The sequence below is a fragment of the Tupaia chinensis genome, unplaced genomic scaffold (assembly GCF_000334495.1).
Source record: "Tupaia chinensis unplaced genomic scaffold, TupChi_1.0 Scaffold000594_1, whole genome shotgun sequence".
NCBI lineage: Eukaryota > Metazoa > Chordata > Mammalia > Scandentia > Tupaiidae > Tupaia > Tupaia belangeri.
In genome coordinates, this window is record NW_006160110.1 from 135,256 (window position 1) to 162,069 (window position 26,814).

A 26,814-nucleotide genomic window follows, 5' to 3' on the forward strand; every position below is an offset into this window, starting at 1 on the left:
CTATACAAGATAAATTATTATAAATACTTTTATTTTATATTTTAAATTCATTTATTGTACATCATTAAGTGTCCTCCCCCTCAATATTATTATTTCTCTTTTCAGTTATCTCTGCTAGCTAGATAATAGAACTTTTTTCTGATTTGCTTATACTTTCTTTTCTTTCCACTCTTTTTTTAAATAGACCAAATCTTAGAGACTTTCTCTATTCTATCATTCAACTTTTTTACTAATTTTGAAATTTATTCTACTAAAATTTCTTCCATAAATGTAAAAGTTAATCTAACAAATTTAAAACTTGTAAGTATAATAAATGTTGAAAAATTGAGAGATTATTTTTGTTTTCCATTGTTTTTATTTTTTGGGCTCCCATTATTGGTTTGTGAATACAGTATTTTCTCAAGTCTCTATGAAAGTACCGATCAGTATTTCTTTACAAATTCTTTTTATCTCCTTGAATTATCTAGAAATTATTTTATTTTTCTGCTGTTCACCTTTGCCTTTCTTGTTCATATTGCAAAAATTCTTAAAAATATCTTATAATCTTTTCTTGTAAATTTATATTTACTTTTGAGCCATTAGAAACATTTATCTGAATGGGCCCTGTAGCATAGCAGCGAAGTGCACTGCATAGGAAGCCAGATTGCACATGATCAAACAAAGTTTGAATTCCCATCTCCAGCAACTGGCAAAACACACCAGATGTGTTCCTTCCTGACAGGATAGAAAAATGGAAGAAAAATGAAAAAAAAAATTGTGTCATATACTATGGGTCTCTCTCTCTCTTCCTCCCTCCCTTCCTCTCTCTCTCTCTCTCTCTCTCTCTCTAGCAAGCATACATATCCACTGGCAAAGCAAGCAAACAAACCAAAAAACATATTCATCTGTGTCCGTCTGTAGGCTGGGAGACTGTCAGCATCAAACTCTGCTTTGCAAGAATGTAACGTGCTTTGCTCTTCTATATTTTTCTTTCATGTTTTTTGATAAAATTCTTCCTTTCTATCTGTGGAAGTAATGACTTCACAGCTGGATATTTTGCACAAAATTGTTAGGAAGAACTATAGAGACATTCAATTACTGTTTTACTACTAATTACCCCTCCTTGCTCATTCTTCTCCCTCCTTCCAATCCTACAGTTTTTCTTAGTAGTTAAACTTCTTGAAGACTCTGTCAGGCAACTGAACACCAGCCTTAGCTACAATCAATCTGATCATGCTCTAGGCCAGTGGTTTTATATTTATACTTCAGTGTGTATCCGAATCTCCTAGAGAGCTTTTAAAAACACATATTGGTGGGCTCTACCTCCACAGTGTCCAATTGAGTAGGTCTGATGTAGAGCCCAATAATGTGCATTTCCAACAAGTTCCAAGGTGATACTGTTTCAGCTGGTCAGTGACTGGCTCTTTGAGAATTACTACTCCAGGCCACAGTTGAGATAACCAATTTGAATATCACAATACCTGGAACTTTCCTCCCATGCCTCAAAGAAATTTGATAATTACATATTGGTACACCTGACCACCACCTCTGGAGATTATCATCAGGAAAATGGGTTGGCTGCAGCTTGATCAGCCTTGATTCATCCATCTCCCCCTGTATCTGACTTCTTTCTTCTACATATTGCTACAATTTTTTGTTATTATATACTCCCACTATTTCTCCATTATTTTCACCGATTTTTTGTTATTATATACTCCCACTATTTCTTCATTATTTTCAGCTTTAACTTTTCAATTATTATAAACTTTTCATATTAATGTCTGAAATGTTGTTGGAGAGACAAACATATGGTAAGTAAATCATCTTAAAATGGAACTCATAGTGGGGTCCAGCAATTAGCGTAATGGCTATATCACTGGACATCCACGTAGTCAATCATGGTTCGCGTCCCAGACCCGGTGGCTTAAAACTCATGCTGGGCACGTGTGTGTGCATGCCCAAGATCCCAAGAGGAGAATGGAGGAGAAGGGATTGTGGCGTGGCCATCCCCCCTGGGGTGTGATTTCTCGCTTTCTGTCTCTCTGTCTCTGTCTGTCTGGCAAGTGCATGTGTCCTATGGCAAAAAAAAAAAAAAAAAGGAACTCATAGTTAAAGATATAAAATACAAACATGATCAACTTGACTGATACTCAGATCACAAAACTGATGTAATGTGCTCATTAGGCAAGGTGAAAAATCTCCATTAGGAGTTGAAAGGCCAGGATCCTGATACCACACAGCTAAAGGAAGATATAAACTTTAACAAATAGTTCTCTGGGATCTAATGACCTTAAATGCAGGGTCTTCAACTCAGAGTACAACTTGTTTGAAAAGTTCCTCCCAGTTGTTGTTATTAATTTTTATAGGCCCTAGAACAGGGGACCCCAATTCTCAGTTGGGTTACATTGCAGGAAGTGAGCAGTGGACAAGTGAGTGAAACTTCCTCTGTATTTACAGCTGCTTCCCATTGCTCACATTACCCCCTGAGATCTGCCTCCTATCAGGTCAACAGGGGCATTAGATTCTCATAGGAGCAAGGATTGTATTGTGAACTGCACATGCAAGGGATCCAGAGTGCACGCTCCTCATGAGAATCTGAAGCCTGATTAGCTGAGGTGGAGCCAAGGTGGAGCCACTGGAGGGTGGCTGCAAATATTGCATTATGGTGAGTTGCTCAATTATTCCATTACATGTGACAATGTAATTATAATAGAAATAAAGTGCATGCTAAATGTAACGTGCATGAACCATCCTGAAAACATTCCCTCCCTTTTTACCTGGTCCATGGAAAAACTGTCTTCCATTAAACAGGTTCCTGGTACCAAAACAGTTGGGGACCACTGCCATAGAGGATGTGATGAGGCGCTCCCCCCATGAAAATCATGAAGGGTTTGAAGTATCATGACATTTTGTCTATAGCCATTCAATTAACTAGAGAATGTCTACCCATAGTATTCTGATTACAAAGAACTGAGCAATTTATAAAGTTCTATGGCAAAAAAAAAAAAAAAAAAATCTTATTTTGAAATATTTAAGAACAGAATTAAACTAATCAATTAAAGTAACATTCCCATCATATCTTACTGATATTGAGGGACAGAACATGACTCTAGATATTTTTCAATTCAACTTCAGAGTGAAAAATACATTTAATTGATAAACCAAAATTTCCCAAACACCTTTTACATTGCCTCTTTTACATCTCTATTCCTCAAACTGTAGATGATAGGGTTCAGCATGAAAATCACCACAGTGTAAAATAATGATTCAATCATGTCATTCTCCAAAGTATAGCTAGAACTTGGTCTTGCATACATGAAGAGTGGAGTCCCATGAAAAATGGACACCCAAGTTAGGTGAGAACCACACGTAGAGAAGACTTTTTTGCCTCCCTTCAGAAGAGTGCATCCTTAGAATGGCAACAGAATGAAACCATAGATCAGGACAATCAGGATAGTGACTATCTCAATAGAGCCCACAAGGTAGAAGAGTAGCAACTGGTTTGTGTGAGAGTCAGAATAAGAAATAGCAAGGAGAGGAGGGATGTCAAAAAAGACATGACTTATTTCATTGGATGCACAGAAGGTCAGGCTGAAAGTGGCCACTGTGTGTATAGTTGCATGTAAAACATCACCAATGAAGCAATGATGAGTGGCACATAGATCCTAGGTGACATGCTCACTGAGTAGAGAAGAGGGTTGTAGATTGCCACATAGCAGTCATAGACCATGGCAGCCAGGAGAAAGCATTCTGTGTTCCCAAAAGTTAACTCTAAGAAACATCTGTACTGTACAGTCATGGAATGAAATGATTTAGTCTCTGATATAAGATCTACTAACACATTGGTCGTGATAACTGAAGAATAACAGGCATCCACAGAAGACAGCACATTCAGAGAGTAGTACATGGGGTTGGGGAGCCTGGATTTGACAATGAAAATATCTGCATACAAGTGTGTATTTATTTAGGTAGGAAATATCCAAGTGAAGCAACAAGGGGAAAGATAGGTACTGTACTATTATGGCTTAAAATCTAGAGAAAGAAATCAGTGACAAGATGCTAAAAACATTTTGGGGGGTATTTCAGATTCCACTGAGCCATTATCATAAATTGTAACAAAACAAAAAATGCAAAAGTATGATGAAAGAGTATATGCTCTTATGGACTGGGAACTTCTGGAAGGCAGGTTTGTATCTAAACTGAGTTATTAAGTCTTTAAGAAGAGAACAGTCAGCTCTAGACTTGATCCAAGAGATGTGAGATGTGTTTTGTGTCATGAAATCCTTATTAGGACCTTCCATAGTAGTTTCTGTGATTAAGCACTTCAGACATTAACTATCAGCCAAAGAGAAGGAATTGAAAGCAGAATAAATTTTTGACTCTAAACTTATTAAAACTCTAACACAAATCATCACATCACTTCTACCATAAATCACAGCAATCCACAGAGATGCATTTAATCAGGCTCTCTCCATAATAAATTGCCATTGGCCCACAATGCATACTCACAAACCTCTTGCTATTATCCTCTTGATATTCATGGTTAACTGACTGTTTTTAATCATGATACCATGGAATATCCTTGAAAGAACAACAGTTAACATGGATTTTTCTAAACCAAGAAATGTTCAGCATGAATTGACATTAACATTTACCTAAGTGTTTGTCATAATAAACTCTTCTAATAAAGAGGATCTGATAATTAACAGCATCCAATAAGAATTTAACCAAAGTAAGTAGAAAAAAATAACTATAAAGAACTTCATTATAAGAAAAAAGAGGGTATCATAGAGTAATAGCATTGTGTTATTTTGTGTAAAATTGAGACCATATATATGTTAAACTTGAATATGTATCAGAATTGCCTGAGGAGTTGGTTAAGAAAGTGGCTTGATTCAAATAGGACAAAAACTGGACTTTGTTTTTTTAACAAGTTCCTACAGAGGACTCCAACATACACCAACTTTGAGAAGCACTGAACTTAGAAGTTAATTAAAATATAAGAGAAATGAATAGAGAGAGAAAGGAAAGAAAAATGACTAGGAACCAAATAAATTCAGTATGTGGAATATTATGTTGTATATATACATATATATATGTGTGTGTGTGTGTGTGTCCATTGATATATTCCCCCCACATCTTTTTTCAAATTTTCACTCATGGTTCCTTATAAGTATTTGGCCTTTTGACTTTGGTTAGGAAGGAATGCAACATAGAGAAGCCAAGAATCTGACCTCACAGGCCTTGCTAGGTTTCAACACACAGTCTATTAGCATCCCATGTCTATACAATGAAGTCTCCATAAAGACAGAAAGGGACAGAACTAGGACAGCCTCTTAATTACTGAAGTTTCCCAAAGGTGTGAAAACTCTGCAACCCTTCTCAGGTGCCTTGTTCTATGCATATCTTTGTCTATTTCCTTTCTAATATCCTTTCCAATAAGCTGGTAACCATAGGTAACATGAGTCTTATAAGCTCCTCTAGCAAATTAGTTAAATCCCAGGAGTGGAAGTTAATGGAGGGGGTCATAGCTGCTGGTTGCAGCTGGTCACTAAGATGTTCCAGAGGACTGAACTTGTGATTGGTGTCAAAAGTGAAAGGGTCTCAGGAATCTGAGCCATTGACCTGTAGTATCTGACCCAAACCCTGGGTAGATGGTATCAAAACAAAACCTAATTAGAGGACACCCAGCTGGTGTCTGCGACAGAATTGAATGCTTGTTGCTTGTGGAGAGAATGCCTGCATATACTGGGATCACAAAAATGATCCGTATTGTGAGAAAGGAGTAGAAAAATACACCCCCCACCCCCACTTACTCAACATTATTGAAGGGTCTTGAAATTCAAGAAATTTAAACCTCCCTCAAATAGTTAAAGTAGCATGAAAAGACCAGCAGTTAGCGTAATGGCTATGTTGCTGGACTCCCATGTAGTCGACCGCGGTTCGCTTCCCAGACCCGGTGGCTTAAAACTCACACTGGCACGTGTGCGTGCGTGCCCAAGATCCCAAGAGGAGAATGGAGGAGAAGGGATTGCAGCGTGACCATCCCTCCTGGGGGGTGATTTCTCACTTTCTGTCTCTCTGTCTCTCTCTGTCTGTCTGGCGAGCGCACGAGCCCTATAGCAAAAACCTCTCCAAAAACAAAAGAAAGAAAATTTTGTTAGCAGCCACTGATACAGTACCCTCACCTCATAATTAGTTAGAATGTAATGCTTCAAGACATCTTTGGGTTCTGGACATTGGCTCGTAAATGTTTCCACATGGAGGAAGTTTCCAGTTTAATCTGTCCACTCCTGGAGGACAGAGGAGAAAAATAAAACTATCTCTAGCATCTGGAAGGAGATTAGTAGCTATCCAAGGGTGAAGACACTAGAGAAATTACCATTCTCCATTAACAAGAAGCTTGGGCACGTTCTTTTTAATTTGAATAAATAATTAAGTTTTAGGTTGGGTAGAGATGAAAAATAATTACATTACCAATTTATTCATTTACTTTAAATACTCATTTTAAGTGAACGAGAATTTTTCTTTACTGAAATAAAAAAAATAAAAATTAAAAAAAAAAAAACATCCTCCACCTCCTGCCTTCTTCATGTCCCAGTCTGTGCTCACACACCAGCTCTGAGCCCTGTTACCCCAGGGCTCATCTCTTCCCAGGTGACAATGAATAAATCAGGATGATTAAGCCTTGAAAGTAAACTTGGGGTTATTTGAAAATTATTTTCTGAAAGGAAAAGCAGATTATTCTTTAAAAATGGAAAAGATGAAAGCCACCAGTATTCCTCTGTAGAGGTCAGACGGGAAGGGCAGGCCAAGAACATTGACTATGTTATCAGGAACCATTTACAGGAAACAAAATGATTTCTGGATAATGGACCTTGAAGTCTGGGAAAGGAAGATGAATTTTGGATCCTTTAATGTTTTGGGTTTAGAATCATTGTAAAAAGTCCTGACTACTATGTGCCCATGGCACAAACCTTAAAACAAACAAACAAACAAAACCCCTCTATTTTCCCATCTTAAAATAAACAAGCAAAAAAAAAAACTGACCCGATGACAGCCCTCCTTCTTTCAGTTCCCTGACAGCCCAGCCACACAGAAGAACTTTCTACATATCCTGTTTTTAATTCCTCATTTGGCCTCTTTTCTTTAACTTATTTCAATGTAGCACTTACTGTCCAGACATCATGAAAGCTGCTGTTATTAGCCACATCTTAGCAGCCTTCCACACAGCTGTGTCCTCCTTTTTGGAAAACTGTCTTCTTGTGACTTCTGAGACTCCACCTCTCATTCCTGGCATCTCTGCTACTTTTCTGGCTATTTCTTCTCAGTCTGGCTGGCTCTTCTCCTTTATCTGAATGTTACTGGAGTCAAGCAAGGGTGGGTCCTGGTCCCTCTTCATGTCCCACTCATCATTTTCTCTCTTGGCAATTTCAGACACCCATACCCATTTGGGCACCAAAGATTAAAAAACAAAACAAAAAAAAAAAACAGTGGGATTTCATTCAAATATGCCAAATGTTTTTAAAAGACAACTTTGGCCTCTCTGTACTTGAAATAGATTGCAAGCTAATTAATAGACCAGTGTAAGAGAAGCAGACAAAAGATTATGGCAGCTTCTAATTGAAAGTCAACAGTCATGGGAAAAAAGAAATACACGAAAGATGTTTTAGGGATATAGTCAAATGATCTTTGACAAAGGAACAAAGGCAGTATTATATAGAAAGACAGTTTTTTTAAGAAATGGTGTTGTAACAACTAGATACTCATATGAAAAAAAATTACAAACACAGAAAATACATACTACACCAAAATAAATTCAAAAGGGGTCACAGAACTGAATGTAAAATTTGAAACTGAAACCCTTAGAAGAACAGATAGGAGAAAACCTAAATGATCTTGGGTAAAGAGATGACTTTTTTCTTAATTTTGACAGCATGCACACGTGGAAGATAAGAGAGAGAGGACAGTGAGAAAGCACCTCTCATGAGAAATGGTCACACCATCATACCTCTCTTCTGTTTCTCACCCTTTTCAGGATTTTGGGCAAACACGCATATGTGCCCTACATGTTTTCAAGCTTGCAGGTCCAGGACTTGAACAGTACAATCATTCATGAGGGACATAAGGGCCTTAACCACCAGTTGGTCCATAGAGATAACTTAATTATTTTTTTCCAAAGAGTGTATGTGTTCACCAGAAACAGAGAGACAGGAAGAGAGAGAGAGACAGGAGGACCAGCAGGTAGTGTAATGTTTGTGTCACTGGACTCCCACTTAGTCAATCACAGTTCAGGTCCTGGATCTGACAGCTTAAAACTCACACTGGGCAAGTGTATATGTGTTCCCAAGATCCTGTGAGGAGAATGGAGAAGAAGGGAATGTGGTGTGGCCATACCTCCTGGGGGGGGTGATCTTTTGCTTTCTGTCTCTTTGTCTCTCCAATGAGCACACTCACCTTGTTAGAAAAATTCTATCTCTAAAAAAAAGAAAAGAAAAGAAAAATAAATAAAAAAGAAAGAGTGATAAAGTACCATCTTTGTGGGGCATGGTCATGCAGTAATTCCTTCTCTATTTTTCTCTCCTTTTGGAATTTTGAGCATGGACCCATACAAACCCAGCATGTTTTTTAAGCCTCCAAGTCTTTAATTTGAATTCCCCCAGTTGGTCATGTGGAATCCATCTACCTTAACCACCAGGTCACCATCTGGTCCAAGAGATGACTTTTTAGAGGAAGTATAAAAGGCATGAACCATGAAAAAATAATCAACAGGCTTAACTTCATTATAATTAAAAGCTTCTGCTCTATGGCAAATACTGCCAAGAGAATGAAAAACAAGGTACAAGGTGGGAGAAAATATTTGCAAAAAATGTATCTAATAAAAGAATGTCCTATAAAATATACAAAAATATTCCTAAAACTCACTAGGAAAATGACTAATTCGGTTAAGAAACTGGGCAAAAACCTGAACAGACACCATACCAAAGAAGATACACACAGCAAATAAACATGTTAAAAGATTCTCTACATCATATGTTATAAGGAATTGTGAATTAAAATAACAATGACATCCACTATAGTTTGGTAATAATAATCCAAAAAACTAACAACATCAAATGCTGCCAAGAATGTGGAGCAACAGGAACTCTTATTAATTGCTAGTAGGAGGACAAAATGACACTTAGAAAGACATTTTGGCAGTTTCTTACAAAACTAAACATACTGAACTACTTAATAGGAGGATCCTTAGATGCATATTGCTAAGTAAAAGAAGCACATATAAAAAGGCTATACACTACATTATCCCATCTTCATGATATTCTGGAATAGGTAAAACTAGAAATATCAGTAGTTGCCAGGGGTTGTATATTCCATTTTACACATGACATTATATTATTTGTTAAAACTCTTAGAATGTACTATTGGGTCATTGGAAAAGTCATAATGTATTTTTTCTATGCAAAAATGTGTCAGAACTTTTCTGACAACACAATATACCAAGAGTGAACACTAAGGTGAACAAGAACTTGAGGTAAAACAGCATATCAGTGTAGGGTCATCAGCTGTAACAGACTATGCTGAAGTTGGATATTAGTCCTTGAGGTTTAGGGGGACTGTGTATATGTGGAGGAAGAGATATATGGAATATTCTGTACCTTCTGCTTGTTTTTATTGTAAACCTAAAACTTCTAGAAAGTAAAGTTTGCTTAAAAGGGAAAAAAACTTAGAGTGGTCAGTTTGTTACTTGATTAGAATGAGAGGCAGAGAAAAATATTGCCAATGTCCTGGTTTCTGGCTTAGGTGATTAGACAAATACAGTGCCACTCACTGATAAGACTAACAGGAAGAGAGAAAAAGACATGAGAATGAAGTGAGAGAGAAATTGAAAACAGAATCGATTTTCTTTTTTCTTAAATTTTTGGTTTAAATCGAGAGTAGCTTGGGGCCAGCAGGTGTCATGATGGTTAAGGTGCTGGATTCCCATTGACTCTCCATGGTTCAAGTCCCAGATCTGGCAGCTTGCTTTCTCACTTTCTTTCTCTCTCTCTCTCTCTGGTGAGTGCACATGTCCTACAGCAAATTTTAAAAGTGAAGACAATAATGAATATAATTAAATAAATAATTATTCAAATAAATTGAGAAGAACTCAAGATTTCAACTCCTTTCATATTTTGTAAAACCATAAAGTGTGTGTGTTCACTGCAGAGGGACAGAAATAGACAGAGAGAGGGAAATCACCCCCCGGGGGGGATGGTCATACTACAACCCCTTCTCCTGCATTCTATTCTCAGTATTTTGGGTATGCATGCACATGTGCCTGAAGGGATTTTCAAGCACTGGTTTCATTGCCCAGACTGCAATCTGCCATGTAAGAGTCCAGTGTGTTAGTCACCATGCTACCTGCTGGCCCCCATATCTATTATTTTTCAGGTTGAAGGTTTTCATGCTCAACATTTTTCCACTGAAAAATACAAGCCATTTACAGGATTAGGCATAGCATAATCCTGATAGAAAAGTGCAAATTGGAACAGATATCTTGGTACACATGAAACAAACAAACATAAAAACAACAACAGGATGGATTAAAGGAACGGTTATGGCATCTGTAAGACCTGGATCTCAAACCTGCCTTGACATTTATTCACTATGGAGAAAATTATTATTATTATTTTTTATTATTATTATTATTTCTCTTGACATAGGGCACATGCACTTCCCAGAGAAATACAGAAAGAGGGAAAGGGAGAAATCATTTCCCAAGGGGGATGGCCATACCACAATTCTTTTTCCATCTTTCCCTCAAGATTTTGGGCACACATGCCCATAAAACTGGTGTGATTTTCAAGCTGCCAGCTCCAGGACTCAAACTGCAGTTGGCCATGTGGGAGTCTAGCACTTTAACCACTATACCCTCTGTTAGCCTCAATGCAGCAAATTATTTAAACCCTAATCCTCTTCTGAGGACCTCATGTGCAGCACAGTTGTGAGAAACACAAACAGTGACTTTTAGGTAACTGGCACAATGTTGGTCTTCACACCATGGAAACAAGTACTGGGATTATACATTGAGTATTTCTCACATTTTTACATAAACTTGACAGTCATATAAAAATGTAACACAATTGCTAGGAGTAGAAAACTGCTCAAAACATATCAGAATGTGATTTCTTGAATCCTCCTGAAATAACCTAGAACTGAAGAGTTGGTATCACACCTTTTATTAGGTAAACTTCTTTTTCATAGATAGCCTACATTCTGTCCTTTGGGAAGCCTTGCTAGGTAGTCATCCCCCAAGACATTTCAAAGCCTGATACCAAATGTAAAGAAATACTTTTCTGTTGTCTTTGTTTCCTTACACTTGTCTAACTATAAGGTTGTCAGAAAAGTCATGATGTATTTTTCTAATGTTTTTCTATACCAAAATGCATCATAACTTTTCCGATGACCCAATAATTTACAAAAAGTAATACTTTAACTGCAGATACTCCAAAGTGTAAAAAAGGTAGCTATGTTATTCAATAATATTGACTGAGAAGCTATTGTGTGCTAAGTAGGATAGAAAGAGGAAGAAATGCACACACGTGCAAAGGAAACTTACTAAAAACCCAGCAAGTTAGAGTGGATGTTATGGAGCTATAGTAAAAAGGTGTATGCTTCCATAAACTAATACAAATATTGAAATCAATGGACTTGGAACTTAGAATTCTCCAATCAATCAAGGTCTTGTCTGTAGAGATTTGGCACCATAAACTCCACATGAAGCCCAAAGGTCTAGTCTAAAAGGTTAGGGAAATGTAAAGCTCTTTGCTTTCTCTATGATTGGCTGAGTGATTAGTATGACCATGAGTTTCAGTACTAAAAATTGTCAGTCTTGACCTGCGTCGACCACATCTGTAATTTTTCTCTCCGTTGGTGACCTAACCCATGTAGGTCTGCCTTCAATTTCTGAAGCACAGTAGCCAAGTGAAAATGTATGAAAAGGTTACTCATTATAAACTGAGAAATGGATAAACTCATCATTTTAAAAACATGTGAAACACATGTTCCTAAGGTAAGACCTTGCACTCCAAATGTCAGGCCAGAGTGAATTCTTAAAGCTGAGTTACAAAGCTCTGAAAATAGAGTTTATAATGAAAATGTTGACAGACTCTTGGAGCCACTGTAGTATAGAAAATTTAATATGTCACCTTGTTTTACAAGATTTTACCAGCATAGAAGAAAATTAAAACATTTAACATCTTTCACTTCGCCAAATTGCTTTCCTCCTCCAAAATGTGGTGCCATTTGTAGTGTTATTTCATTTATAAACATCCTTGTTATTGTCACCGGGCTCAACTCAAATTCTCTACCCTATATTCATATTTTCTTTCCAGAGCACTAAAATGCTTATTGGCACAGCATTATCTTGTAATCTTATTCACATTTTCTGAAGGCATTAAGTTATAAGAGTTCTGGTGGAGAAAAGGCTGAAATTATTTACATAACTACACAGGCAACATAAATAATGCTGATTATTAAAATACTTTCTAGGAAAAGCCTTTCAAAAGGCTTTTTTTTAAAAAAATGAAACATTTGTACTATAGATATTTACACAAATATGGGGAGGAAAATAAGACTTAGAAAAGATAGCTTAGTGTTAGAAGAAACAAATTGAGACCCTCTGGCACAGTAGGATAACTGCTTGCATTTTTGAATACAAGTACACAACTAGCATAAAATTGGGGATAATTTTCTAAGCCAGTTGTAAGTAATCAAGATTTATATGAAAACATAGCTGTTAATCTAACTCATCATTAACATAAATACCTTAACCTCAGTCACATTTTTATATCTTTTTTTTTTTCCTTGTAGGTTTTTTGCTGTAGGGTGAGTGAGCTTACTGGAGAGTCAGAGAGAGACAGAGAGAAGGAAAGTTAGAAATTACACTCCCCCCAGAGGAGATGGCCATACCACATTCCCTTATCATCAAGTTTCCTCTTAGCATTTTGAGCAGGCAGGCACACACGCCTGGTGTGATTTTCAAGCCACAGGGCCCAAGATTGGAATCATGGTGGGACATGTGAGAGTCCAGTGCCTATCACACTACCTGTTGATCCTAAACATTTTTATATCTTTAATAAACATTTTCTTTCATGATATGTTTCAGGAAGCTTGTATATCCAGCCAATACTTAGCTCACATGCTTTCCTAGAAAGTAAAGTCTCAAAGTTTGCTAGTCCAGGGAAATCTCTTTATAGCCATGACAAACTCTACTTTTGACTTTCACTAAGTGACAGTTGAGGGATGTGTTCCACTATCCTACTGAATAAAAATCAAATAACCAAATACTATCTAAATGCTTTCTAGTACAGTTATTATTTTATTAATTCTGATTTTATCAGGTGGAGGTAGTGATTTCACAGTATTGGTGTTAAAAGCTTTAAAGAGACAGGTATAACATCACTTGCGTGCACAGGTTCTGCCTGGACTGAGGAGGAATAGTCTCTAAACAGAAATAGGCCAGATACAGAGTGGGAGAGTATAGGACACATGCCCCTACATATGAAGAGAGGGCTTCTTGATGTTTCCAGAATCTTCAGTACTATCCTAATTCTCTTACCTTTTCAATGAGGCTTTATATTGAGGTCTTACTACATTCAAGGCCATCTTCTAAGCATTAGCTGATTAGTTTGAAAACAACTTCCTAAGGTAGACAACATCCCCAATCCCATTTTGCAGGTGGGAAAACTAAGACCAGATTACATGCATAGATGACCCAAGTTCACAGAACTAGTAAATGGCTAGAGTTAGGTTTTGAAGTCCTGTCTGGCTGGCCTTAAAACTCATACACGTGTTAGCCACAAAAAACAACCAAGATTTAAAGGATTTATCCACCCAGGAAAGCTGAGATAGAGACCTGAAGTCATGTGACCAGCAGTATATTTGTGTGTATGTGTGTGAGAGATTGAGAGAGAGAGAGTTCTAAGAATGCAGTGTAGAATGATCTGTCCTATGGCAGAGGGAAGCACAGGTTACCATGAAAATTGAGCCTCTCCTAGCCTAGGCAGCCAGTTTTAGATTTTTGAAGGTAGGCTGCAAGAACCAAGTATTGAAAAAAAAATACAAAATTTAGTATGATAGATGATAAAGTAAGGCATAAAGAGTAACATGTGGACAGCACGGACACCAGAATGTGCATTTTAGCAAACTGCTATAAAAACTGAAGGGGTACCTGTAGATTTGGTCATAACAGGGGCTAGAGCTGCAGGCAGGGGCCAGATCCTTCAGACTGCCATGAAGAGTTTTCATTCTTCTATGGTGTGCTGATGTGTCTCAGTGCCATTTTGACAGTGTACATAGAGCCCAAGAATTTCTAGTTTGTACTTAAGGATAACTTCAACCCCAAGTCAGCTCCTGGAGTTATACTTACTATTGGGTTGTCAGAAAAATCATGACACATTTTTGCATAGGAAACAGAAAAAATACATCCTGACTTTTCTGACAACCCAATAGAAATGGCCTTTCACAGGAGGCAGAAGAGACCCCTAGGACACCAGTGAGATGCACTCTTCTAGGCTACAATAGATTGAGATTCTCTGTGACTACTTATGAACAGTATAAACTCATTACTATTCTTATTGGAGTAAGCAATAGATTTTAATGATATTTTAACGTGAAGGAGAAGCCCACTCTATTTGCTGAGTCAATAAATGTAAAACAAATCCTGGTTTCCAATACTTAGGTCCAGGCAAACAAAATACTCTTGAATCTGCCAGTTTCTCTTAAAATGTCCATACTCTTTGATTTTGTGCTTACCTTGCCAGGTATTTGTTTTGTAGAGCTTGCTAAAGCTATGCAAAAATGAATATCCACAAGGGCCAGCCCATAGCACAGTGGTTAAACTCATTACATTGGGAGCTGGATTCCATATGGCTGATATGGTTTAAATCTTGACTATAGCTGGAAAACACTCTAGGTGTGTGTACATGTGTGCCCCAAATCTTGATGAATTGCAGAAATGGAGAAAAAAGGATTGCAGGGCCAGTTGGTAGTATGGTGGTTAAGGTGCCTCTCACATGGCTGACTGTGAGGTTCAAGTCCCAAACTCCATGACTTGAAAAACATGTGTGTGTGTGTGTGAGAGAGAGAGAGAGAAGAGTATAGTAAAAGGGACTGGGCTGGCCATGCTCCCTGGGAGGTGATTTCTCACTTTCTCTCTTTGCCTATCTCTCTGTCTCCCTCCAGTGAGCACACACACACCCAATAGCAAACTGAAACAAAACACAACAGTAGGTGTATGTGCACACATGCCCAAGATCCTGAAAGAAGAAATGGAGATAGAATGGAGATGTGATCATTCCCATTGGAGAAGTCCTTTTGCACTCTCCTCTTTCATTCTCTGGTGAGTGCACACACTATTTAGCAAATACAAAACAAAACACAAACAAAAACAAAAATCCTACTGAATAAAAATCAAATAACCAAATACTATCTAAATGCTTTCTAGTACAGTTATTATTTTATTAATTCTGATTTTATCAGGTGGAGGTAGTGATTTCACAGTATTGGTGTTAAAAGCTTTAAAGAGACAGGTATAACATCACTTGCGTGCACAGGTTCTGCCTGGACTGAGGAGGAATAGTCTCTAAACAGAAATAGGCCAGATACAGAGTGGGAGAGTATAGGACACATGCCCCTACATATGAAGAGAGGGCTTCTTGATGTTTCCAGAATCTTCAGTACTATCCTAATTCTCTTACCTTTTCAATGAGGCTTTATATTGAGGTCTTACTACATTCAAGGCCATCTTCTAAGCATTAGCTGATTAGTTTGAAAACAACTTCCTAAGGTAGACAACATCCCCAATCCCATTTTGCAGGTGGGAAAACTAAGACCAGATTACATGCATAGATGACCCAAGTTCACAGAACTAGTAAATGGCTAGAGTTAGGTTTTGAAGTCCTGTCTGGCTGGCCTTAAAACTCATACACGTGTTAGCCACAAAAAACAACCAAGATTTAAAGGATTTATCCACCCAGGAAAGCTGAGATAGAGACCTGAAGTCATGTGACCAGCAGTATATTTGTGTGTATGTGTGTGAGAGATTGAGAGAGAGAGAGTTCTAAGAATGCAGTGTAGAATGATCTGTCCTATGGCAGAGGGAAGCACAGGTTACCATGAAAATTGAGCCTCTCCTAGCCTAGGCAGCCAGTTTTAGATTTTTGAAGGTAGGCTGCAAGAACCAAGTATTGAAAAAAAAATACAAAATTTAGTATGATAGATGATAAAGTAAGGCATAAAGAGTAACATGTGGACAGCACGGACACCAGAATGTGCATTTTAGCAAACTGCTATAAAAACTGAAGGGGTACCTGTAGATTTGGTCATAACAGGGGCTAGAGCTGCAGGCAGGGGCCAGATCCTTCAGACTGCCATGAAGAGTTTTCATTCTTCTATGGTGTGCTGATGTGTCTCAGTGCCATTTTGACAGTGTACATAGAGCCCAAGAATTTCTAGTTTGTACTTAAGGATAACTTCAACCCCAAGTCAGCTCCTGGAGTTATACTTACTATTGGGTTGTCAGAAAAATCATGACACATTTTTGCATAGGAAACAGAAAAAATACATCCTGACTTTTCTGACAACCCAATAGAAATGGCCTTTCACAGGAGGCAGAAGAGACCCCTAGGACACCAGTGAGATGCACTCTTCTAGGCTACAATAGATTGAGATTCTCTGTGACTACTTATGAACAGTATAAACTCATTACTATTCTTATTGGAGTAAGCAATAGATTTTAATGATATTTTAACGTGAAGGAGAAGCCCACTCTATTTGCTGAGTCAATAAATGTAAAACAAATCCTGGTTTCCAATACTTAGGTCCAGGCAAACAAAATACTCTTGAATCTGCCAGTTTCTCTTAAAATGTCCATACTCTTTGATTTTGTGCTTACCTTGCCAGGTATTTGTTTTGTAGAGCTTGCTAAAGCTATGCAAAAATGAATATCCACAAGGGCCAGCCCATAGCACAGTGGTTAAACTCATTACATTGGGAGCTGGATTCCATATGGCTGATATGGTTTAAATCTTGACTATAGCTGGAAAACACTCTAGGTGTGTGTACATGTGTGCCCCAAATCTTGATGAATTGCAGAAATGGAGAAAAAAGGATTGCAGGGCCAGTTGGTAGTATGGTGGTTAAGGTGCCTCTCACATGGCTGACTGTGAGGTTCAAGTCCCAAACTCCATGACTTGAAAAACATGTGTGTGTGTGTGTGAGAGAGAGAGAGAGAAGAGTATAGTAAAAGGGACTGGGCTGGCCATGCTCCCTGGGAGGTGATTTCTCACTTTCTCTCTTTGCCTATCTCTCTGTCTCCCTCCAGTGAGCACACACACACCCAATAGCAAACTGAAACAAAACACAACAGTAGGTGTATGTGCACACATGCCCAAGATCCTGAAAGAAGAAATGGAGATAGAATGGAGATGTGATCATTCCCATTGGAGAAGTCCTTTTGCACTCTCCTCTTTCATTCTCTGGTGAGTGCACACACTATTTAGCAAATACAAAACAAAACACAAACAAAAACAAAAACAGAAACAAAAAACAAAACACATATTGTGTAGGGACCTCAAAGACCTATTGAGGGATTTCTCTCTCACTCTCTGGCACATGACATGACCTCTGGAAACAATTGAAAAAAAAAAAGAATATCCACTAGATATAGGAATACTTATTAATACATTGTTAGCAAAAGTGAAAATCTAGAAATACTACTAGAAGTCTTCAGAAAGTACATGGAAACTGCATATTATGAAAAAACTATACATGATTTCAAATTTTTTTGCTCCAAAATAAACTTGTACTTTAATTCAATTTTTATGAACTTTTTGTAGTCTCTTCATATCTATGAATATATTAAGTTTATTTACTCCATGAGTGAGAGAGAGGCAGACAGAAAGAGAGACAGAGATACAGCACTTTGACAAGATCTTGACTCCATAATTTATCTCCAGCCTCAGCCAGTCTGGATCATGGGCACACACACTCAAGGTTCTCATGCAGGTCTCTGAACTTGAATTTGCAACATTCCTATGTGGGTCTTTCTCACAGTGTTCCATTTTACTGAGGTGCCATGATTTGGTCCCCAATATTTTGAATGGTAAATCAAGACACATAGTAGAAATTTAAAAGTAAAAGACTAATCTGTAAGAAGAAATATGAGGTTAAGATGTATGGTAATTGTGCTGGAAAAGAAAACTTATACATAGTAAAGATATATGTGATTAAATGTAATATAAAATAATGAAAAATAAATAAATAAAAATGAACATGAATTTCTCCAAGATTTGTCGTTATGTAAAAGGACCAAGCCACAAGACAATATTTACAGGACAATTAGATAATTTCATTTATGTTGAAAATAGGGACCAGCAGTTAGTGTAATGGCTATGTCACTGGACTCCTGCATAGTCAACTGTGGTTTGAGTCCTGCACCCGGTGGCTTAAACTCATGCCAGGCACGTGTGCATGCGTGCCCAAGATTCCAAGAGGAGAATGGAGGAGAAAGGATTGCGGCAAGGCCGTCCCCCCTTGGGGGTGATTTCTGACTTTCTGTCTCTCTGTCTCTGTCTGTCTGGCAAGCTCATGCACCCTATAGCAAAAACCTCTCCAATAAATAAATAAATAAGTCAATGAGAAGAAATAAGATTAGTGTTTTCCAGAGCATGAGGAGAAAGAAGAATGTGGATGCTGAGAATGTTCTGGAATTACAAAGTGGCCAGTTGGCAAAATTTTATGACTATTCTAATAATGACTCAGTTATATACTTTCATAGGGTGAAATTTATGGTAAAAGAATTATTTCTCAATAAAAAAAATGACCAAATCCCAGACATATGCAATGTATTGTGTCAGGGTAGGGGATAGTCAGTGCGACATTTATTATATCTCCAAATCCTCTCAACTTAGGCACTTTCTGGGCTGGGACCTAAATGGAAATAACCTTAAGAAATTGCTACAGTGTTAGCATATGGAGTGCCCAATGCACTGTCGGTCCCAAACAATGCCCCTGGAACCAGTGCCTGAATCAAAGAAATACTAATTATTTTTTATGTCATGTTCCAGCCTTTAGAGATGAATCCCCATTTAAGAAGGGCCACAAAATTCCAATCCAATAAAATCAACTGGCACTGAAATTTAATGTTGAGGCTATATAGGCTTTATTAATCTTTAACACACTTTCTTAAATGGGCTTCCAGTAGGTGAAGTGTTCCAAGTGAAATCTCAGTAAATGAACCTGATGAGCAGCCCTTTGTAATGATGGTAAAGCCTCAGGGTTACAGCGAAACAGACGTTTTGTTTCCCCCCACAAAAAGCAATTTTTAAGAATGTGTATAATAGGAAAATAGTATAGTGGCTATAAATCAAAAAGCAGATTTTATGACTGCAGAGTTCATAGATATATTTAAGACACAGGCTTATATATAGAGAGCCTTCTACATGGAAAGGTGGGTTAGTGTATGGAGAAGGGATTCATGTTTTGTTTTCATGTCTAAATAGCTCTGGGTAACCTAGGTTAAGATTTAATAGTGTAAATAGGCAGACTATAGAATATGCACCCCCTTATACATGCACATATCCCACATTTGTTGATATTTATCAAACTATTTAAATGCAATTACTCTCTACTTTGAGAAATAAAACCTTGGAGTTTATATGCCCTCCAGAAATGAGAACCTTATAGCTCCACATGGTAAAATTAGAGCAGGTGCCTGCATACCTGAGTTGCATTTAGTGATAAGTCCCAGTTAAGGACCAGAGATTAATTGTGTATAGCAAAGGGCTCCTCCTCAGATGCTGTAGGAAATTTTCCAACCTGGTTTTTCACTGCAAAAAGCTCTGACCTCTGGGGCCAAGGCTTTGTCTTTGAACAGAAATCTTCCAAAGAACTTTCCACTATTGCACTAGGAGTCACAGCTGTGCTGTATGCATATGTGGGTATGCGCTCCCTGCCGATTTCAAAATGAGGAAACAAATTTGGAACCTACTCTGGCTATTTAATTCTTATCAAACATATTTTTTATTGTTGTTGTTTCATGCTAATCTCATAATTCAAGATCTAAAGCCAGTTGTTTGCTGTATCAAGAATGAGAGTCCACTGTGGACCCCAATAAATCTTTCAGATCTATGCTCTCATCTCTACCAAAAAATAGACTATTTAGCAATGACAGGAGAAATGACCAATGGAACAGACTGCTTATTATAGAACATGTAGACATAGATTATATATATATATAAAATTAAACTATTAAACATAACTTCTTAGAGAGATGAGAAATTTTGTTCACTAATTGTTTTCAGAAAAGTTTAAGATGATTTAGAAACTATGTACACAAAGATTATACATGATTTCTTTTAATTTACTTAGTTTCCAGAATACTCCCTTGGGTTGAGTGTCTCCTTACTTGTAGAAAAATTTTCATCTAATATAAGTACCCAAATACAAAGAAAGATAAAATATCTTTACATAATATTAAATTTAAATATTATATATATATATATATTTACCATGGACATAAAAAATATAATAGGAAACAATTGGTACCAGAGATAGGTTCATAAAAGTGCTTTACTGAATTTTTTATCAGTTATAATTTAATTATAGACTTATAGTTATGCCACCTAACCTATCTACTTAATGACTGAATGCAGAATGTGCTACCCAAAAGTAAGCATCTTGGGACCTCTCTTTTTCCCGACTTTCTTTGTGAGAGCAGTCCACAGGTGGACTCTCTGACCTACTACCTCTGAAAGGTTTGAAGACCCTCATGTGACAGATGTTTTGCACCATATCAGTACGAAATATCATAGACACAGACAATTTAAACAAACAAACCTTGCCATGTTTCCCCTGATTTAACATCATTAGATCATGCCTCCTTTTATCCAATCATGTGTCTCCACTACTATTGACTTCTTTCATCAGACTTACCACAAAAATAGTTATCCCTGGGTCTTTGGGTCTCCATTTCTGAAGGCTCCTGTGTCACTTAAAACTTTGGTTAAATGCATTATGCTTTTCTCTTGTTAATCTTTTGTTATCAGGGTGTAGGCCATGGCTTTGTGTGGGTAAAGAAAAGATATCACTTTTTCTCTCCTACATTACTAAGATTTAAGTCTTTGTTAGCTTGACATTCATCAAGAAAATTAAGGTTTTTTTAATTCCAAAGAAGTCTTCTAGGATTCAAAAGGTTTTTTGGTTACTCTCACAGAGTTACTTTAGATATTACTTCTTCATTTTAATTTCGGTACCAGCAAAAATCACACTGTTGATAGCTTAAGAGTTGAATAAAAGAACAGTACTCTTAAGATACTGATTAAATTTAGAATGAATAATTAGCTATTTCCATTGTCACATGAGTTAGAATTCATAACAAAGAAAAGAAAATGAAAGGTTGGAAGCTTTTTTTAAAAGTTATTTTGTTGATGTTTCTACTATAAAAAGCCCTGTCAAGTTCTCTATTGTGATTTTTATAATTCAGAAAATGTCTTTCCATTCTGCATATTTTTTCAGGAATATATTTCTGCTTTAATGTTATTGCATAGTTAATTGACATAGGAAGGAAACAACAAAATCTCTACTTTTAAAAATGCAACTATTTAAGTTGAGGTGTGGGGGGGTATGTAGGTGAGTAGACATCAGGGCTCTACTGGTGATTATACCAACTTTACTTGGCAGTAAAACTAAAGAAAAATTGTATGATTAGCACACATACAACAGTTATTTATCATACCACATTTCTTTCTTTTATTTTCTCCTTTCTCATGGTATAACCACAAGACAATAGGAATATTTAGCTAAATGAAGATAATTAAGATAATTGAGAATTATGAAATCAGAAGAATTTATTCTTCTGCTCATCATTTCAAAATGATATTCCTATCTATGTAAAATTTAAAAAAAATTCTCTGTAACAAAACCTTCCCAAAATAGAAGTTCAAGAATATTCAAGGGCCCTGGGATATATCTTCCCCATAGTTTCATTGGATGAACTTGACCTTCCAGGCAAGATTCTTATATTTACTCCTGTAGAGAGAAGGGATACAAGCATTTTTCTTGCTATTTTCTTTATGTATCATTTGAGTGACCTGAGGCAGTATAGTTTATTCTCTCTTTTCTTCAGACAAGCTCCTTTTTCTGCCTCCTTTTAAGTAAGAACGGGAAAGGTCAGGTTATCATTTCACAAAATGCTTCATTCTCGCTTTTCTCACCACAATATGCTCTCACTAATTATTTCATAACTCTTTTAAATGGGATGCATTCTAAAAGGGAATGCACTGAAACAACTCCTCAAGTAACTAATTATTTTTTTTAACACAGGGGAATTTTAATTATAATGCTTGTGTTATTTAAAAGCAGAGTGCGACAATTTGCATCTTGAAACATCTATTGTAATCCCAAAGAAAAAAAAAATACCCCGAATGAAATAACCACTTAAATAAATGCAATTTACTTGGCCTTTTATTTTCTTGATTTTCAAGAAGCAGGGGGAAAAAAAATGCCAACTTGGCTTGAATTGTAAAAACCACTTACAAAGACAGAAGATAAAAGATAACCGAATTGTATTCCTAGAAAGGCTATTTATAAGACTATTTTTTAAATTATATGCTCTCTATTTTTTTAGGAAAGATTATGTGTCATTATTGAATGTATAGCTATGATAACAAAATCTTCTCATCTTAGAAGAAAACATCCAAATCATGTTTTCTCATGAGATGGCAATTTTGAAGAGACCCAATGGACAAATAAAATTGATTTGTATTAGTCTCAACAGTATTATTGATATTTTTCTTTAGTTTATACTTTAGACAGTTTTATTGATTAAAAAATATGACAGGGGGCTGGACAGTGGTACAACATTAACATGCTACATGCTCCACACTGACACACATGGGAAGTTCCCAGACTCATGTCCAGAGATTTCCCTGAGTTACAACTGGGCACATGCATGTCCATGACCCCTGGCTAGCTGGGGCTGAAGGTTGATTATAGTGTCAAAACTGCTGGGGTGGTCTGTCTCTCTCTGGTTCATGAAAGACATAAATTAATAACCTAATAAAGTGGGCCAGCATGTGGCATAATGGGTAAGGTGCTGGATTTCCACATGGCTAACTATCATTCAAGTTCTAGACCTGGCAGCTTGAAAATCACAACAAATAAAGACATAAATAAATAAAGAAGTGTAAAAAAAAGCCTAAACAAGTAAAATAAAATTTAAAAAATGACAGACTGAATGAGAAATTTATAGTGTCTTGACTCCAGTCCTTTGAATGGGAATTAAAGTAGTAAAGAAAAAAGTGAGTATCCAGAGTCAGATAAACTGAGCTCCAGTCTCTGCCCACTGAAAGTCGCCAACCTTTTTTCAGGCTATTCTTTGTCAATCTGGATACCTATGGTATAACACGGTTGGTGGTTTTTGTTTTTTGTTTTTTGTGTTTTTTTTTTTTTTGGTCTGTTTCTTTAGATTTTTGCCATTTTGCCATGCTCAATGGAAAGAAGCAGATAGAAAGGAAAAGTAAGAAATTACCCCATGAGATTGGGGTGGGAAAAGGCCGTGCCACAATCTCTTTTCCTCCCTTCTCTCCTTGGAATTTTGAGAGTGCATGCACACACATCTGACATGATTTTCAAGCTGTTACGTTCAGGACTTGAACTTCACAATTGCCCATGTAGGAGTCCAGTGTTTTAACCACCATGCCACCTGCTAGCCTCTCAAGTCAGTGGTTTTAATACTAATGAGTAAATGTTCAAAAATTGACAAAAGAAGGACCAGCAGTTAGCGTAATGGCTATGTCACTGGACTCCCATGCAGTTGATTATGGTTGGAGTCCCAGACCCAGTGGCTTAAACTCACGCCAGGCGCATGTGCATGCATGTGTGCCCAAGATCCCGAGAGGAGACTGGAGGAGAAAGGATTGCGACATGGCCATCCTCCCTGGGTGGGTAGGTGGAGGGATTTCTCATTTTCTGTCTCTCTATTTCTCTGTCTTTCTGGCGAGCGCACGTGCCCTACAGCAAAAATCTCTCAAAAAAAAAAGAAAAGAAAAGAAAAGAAAAGAACAAAAGAGAAATCCACCCAGACACCAATGCTCTACTTATATCCTATAGTCAGTTTTGCTTCACCCAAGGAGGGGCCAGTCCTACTTTATACCCAAGAGTATAAAAACCAGCAGAAGCAGCACTTAGGTTCCAGTTGTGCTTCTCAGAGCCTGCAGGGGTAGTGGGTTGGCAAGCAGCTGTGGGTGGAGGTGACTATATCAAGGAAGATGAAATAAATTGAGACTTCTATGATTATTCAGAGGACCTCTATTGTTATCTGGTTTTCTTAAGCACCCATACTAATCCCTCTACCCTCCAACCCCTAGGGAAGAAGGCAGTGAAGTTAACCTGCCAGTTCAGACCAACTAATTTCTATTAATTCAGCTTTCATGAATCTTTTGTCAAGCATTATTTTTTTATTTGGTCTTTGAAACCACTGCAGGGGTTGCTTGATCTGGAACCTTGGGTTTGGCGGGTACAAATTATACTGCTACATTGACTTTATACTAGATCAACTGATCAAAAATAAATCTTTTACTCAGATTAACTTTGGCACTGCTTGCCAAAAAAACTGTGTAGATTTGACTTTTTGACAACTCGATCTGGGCTTGCCAGTTTGTGTTCAGAGATCATAAAAGAAGACACTTGATCCAAGATCACAATACTTATGGCTCTAGCTTTGTAGCCTGTATTTTGTTCCCTTCAGAGAATGTTTTGCACTAGCACATAGGAATATTGAATGTTTTCTCTTTCTAATAATAATAATAATTGTAATAACACAATAATAACCACTATTAGTATACAACTACTGATGTCACTGAGTAAAAATCTACTCTGCATAGTACTTTATAGACTAGGCACTATTTAAAAGTTATCACGTGGGACACAGAAATGGATTATTATTATGGATTATTATTATGTGTTGCTGATAATGTGTATTGTATCCCCAACTGGAGTGGTGAGAAATGTTCACGTAGGAACATTCACTTTACAAGCTAAAGTGATGTATATGATTGAATATATAAAAGAAATTAAGATTTCAAAAAATTATAGTCACCGCAGTGTTAGAAGGTATGTTATTATGTCTTCTTGAACAGAAGAGAATCCAGAGGGACATAGCTGGCCACAATGGCCCAGTACAAGTTATGGGTTGTAGAAGCAACAAGGAAGTAGGGCATGTCTTTTCTTTTTACAGGGGCATATGAATATTCCAGGATATTTTCTTTCTTTTTTTCTTTTGATTTTGTTATGAGGCATGTGCATGCAGCAGAGAGAGACAAAGAGAAAGTGAGAAAGCATCCTGCAGGGGGGATGGCCGTACTACAATCCCTTCTCCTTCACTCTCCTCTCAGCATTTTGGGCACACATCCACATACACCTGCCATGTCATCCAGGATGTTGGGATTCAAATTGTGCTGTCAGCCCTACAGGATCCAGTTCCCTCAACCATGCCACAGACAACATAAAACAGTCCATTTTCTAATTCCAAAGTCCTCAGTTAATTTATAGACTATTTAGATACAAACCAAATAATCCCAACTCGGTCCACTAAGAATGGTTTATATGTGAATTTATCTAGGTAAATGTAACTAATCTGGCCAAGTCCAAGGAAGAAGGGTTCAGGGAGGAGGAAAGGTAGAAGGGAGGATGACAATGACTAAAAGCTCTCTATATAAGTCAAATGGCCCATGTCTTCATTGATAAGGCAAATATCTACTTCTAAACATGGCAGGTGCTTTACGAGGTACAGAGGGGAGAGGGGGATAAAAGACGCTTTACAGACAAAGCATAGCTCTGCTCCTCTTAAACTGTTCTCAGTCCAGAGAGCCAAAGAGCAGTACACATGGCGAAGAATGACTGCAGCCTTTTAGACCATAGATAACTGATCATAAAAAACCCTCAAATTTCAGCCAGTACTGGCCAAGATGTTATCAAATGGGTATTTAATAGCCCAGGCATTCTTTACTAATAGAAATAAAAATGCCCACAAATACTGATATTCAGTAGCCTGTAATACTGGGATTTTTAACACAATGTTAGATGGGAGGGTACCCCTTCGTTTATCTTTCTACTCTCCCTTCTCCAGCCAAGTGTGCACTCAGGGTTTAAAGAGCACTTGAGAAATTTCTAGAAAATAGGATGAATGGTGCATGGCAAGATCATTGCATAAAATGTGCTGACTGATTAAAGACAGATTTCATTTGCCACATTTCCTTTTATCAAATGACACTTTGAAAAAGCAAAAATGGAAAAGGGGCATTATATTAAATGGGCTCGACACTGCACCTGAGGGTACACCCTTCTCTCCTTGGAATTTTGAGAGTGCATGCACACACATCTGACATGATTTTCAAGCTGTTACGTTCAGGACTTGAACTTCACAATTGCCCATGTAGGAGTCCAGTGTTTTAACCACCATGCCACCTGCTAGCCTCTCAAGTCAGTGGTTTTAATACTAATGAGTAAATGTTCAAAAATTGACAAAAGAAGGACCAGCAGTTAGCGTAATGGCTATGTCACTGGACTCCCATGCAGTTGATCATGGTTGGAGTCCCAGACCCAGTGGCTTAAACTCACGCCAGGCGCATGTGCATGCATGTGTGCCCAAGATCCCGAGAGGAGACTGGAGGAGAAAGGATTGCGACATGGCCATCCTCCCTGGGTGGGTAGGTGGAGGGATTTCTCATTTTCTGTCTCTCTATTTCTCTGTCTTTCTGGCGAGCGCACGTGCCCTACAGCAAAAATCTCTCA

The 26,814-nt window shown here is 37.5% G+C and overlaps 1 pseudogene; it reads right to left on the reverse strand.

The window, feature by feature from the left end:
- Positions 1-3,128: 3,128 nt before the first annotated feature.
- Positions 3,129-7,279, reverse strand: LOC106735958 (olfactory receptor 5T2-like; annotated as a pseudogene).
- Positions 7,280-26,814: the final 19,535 nt, after the last annotated feature.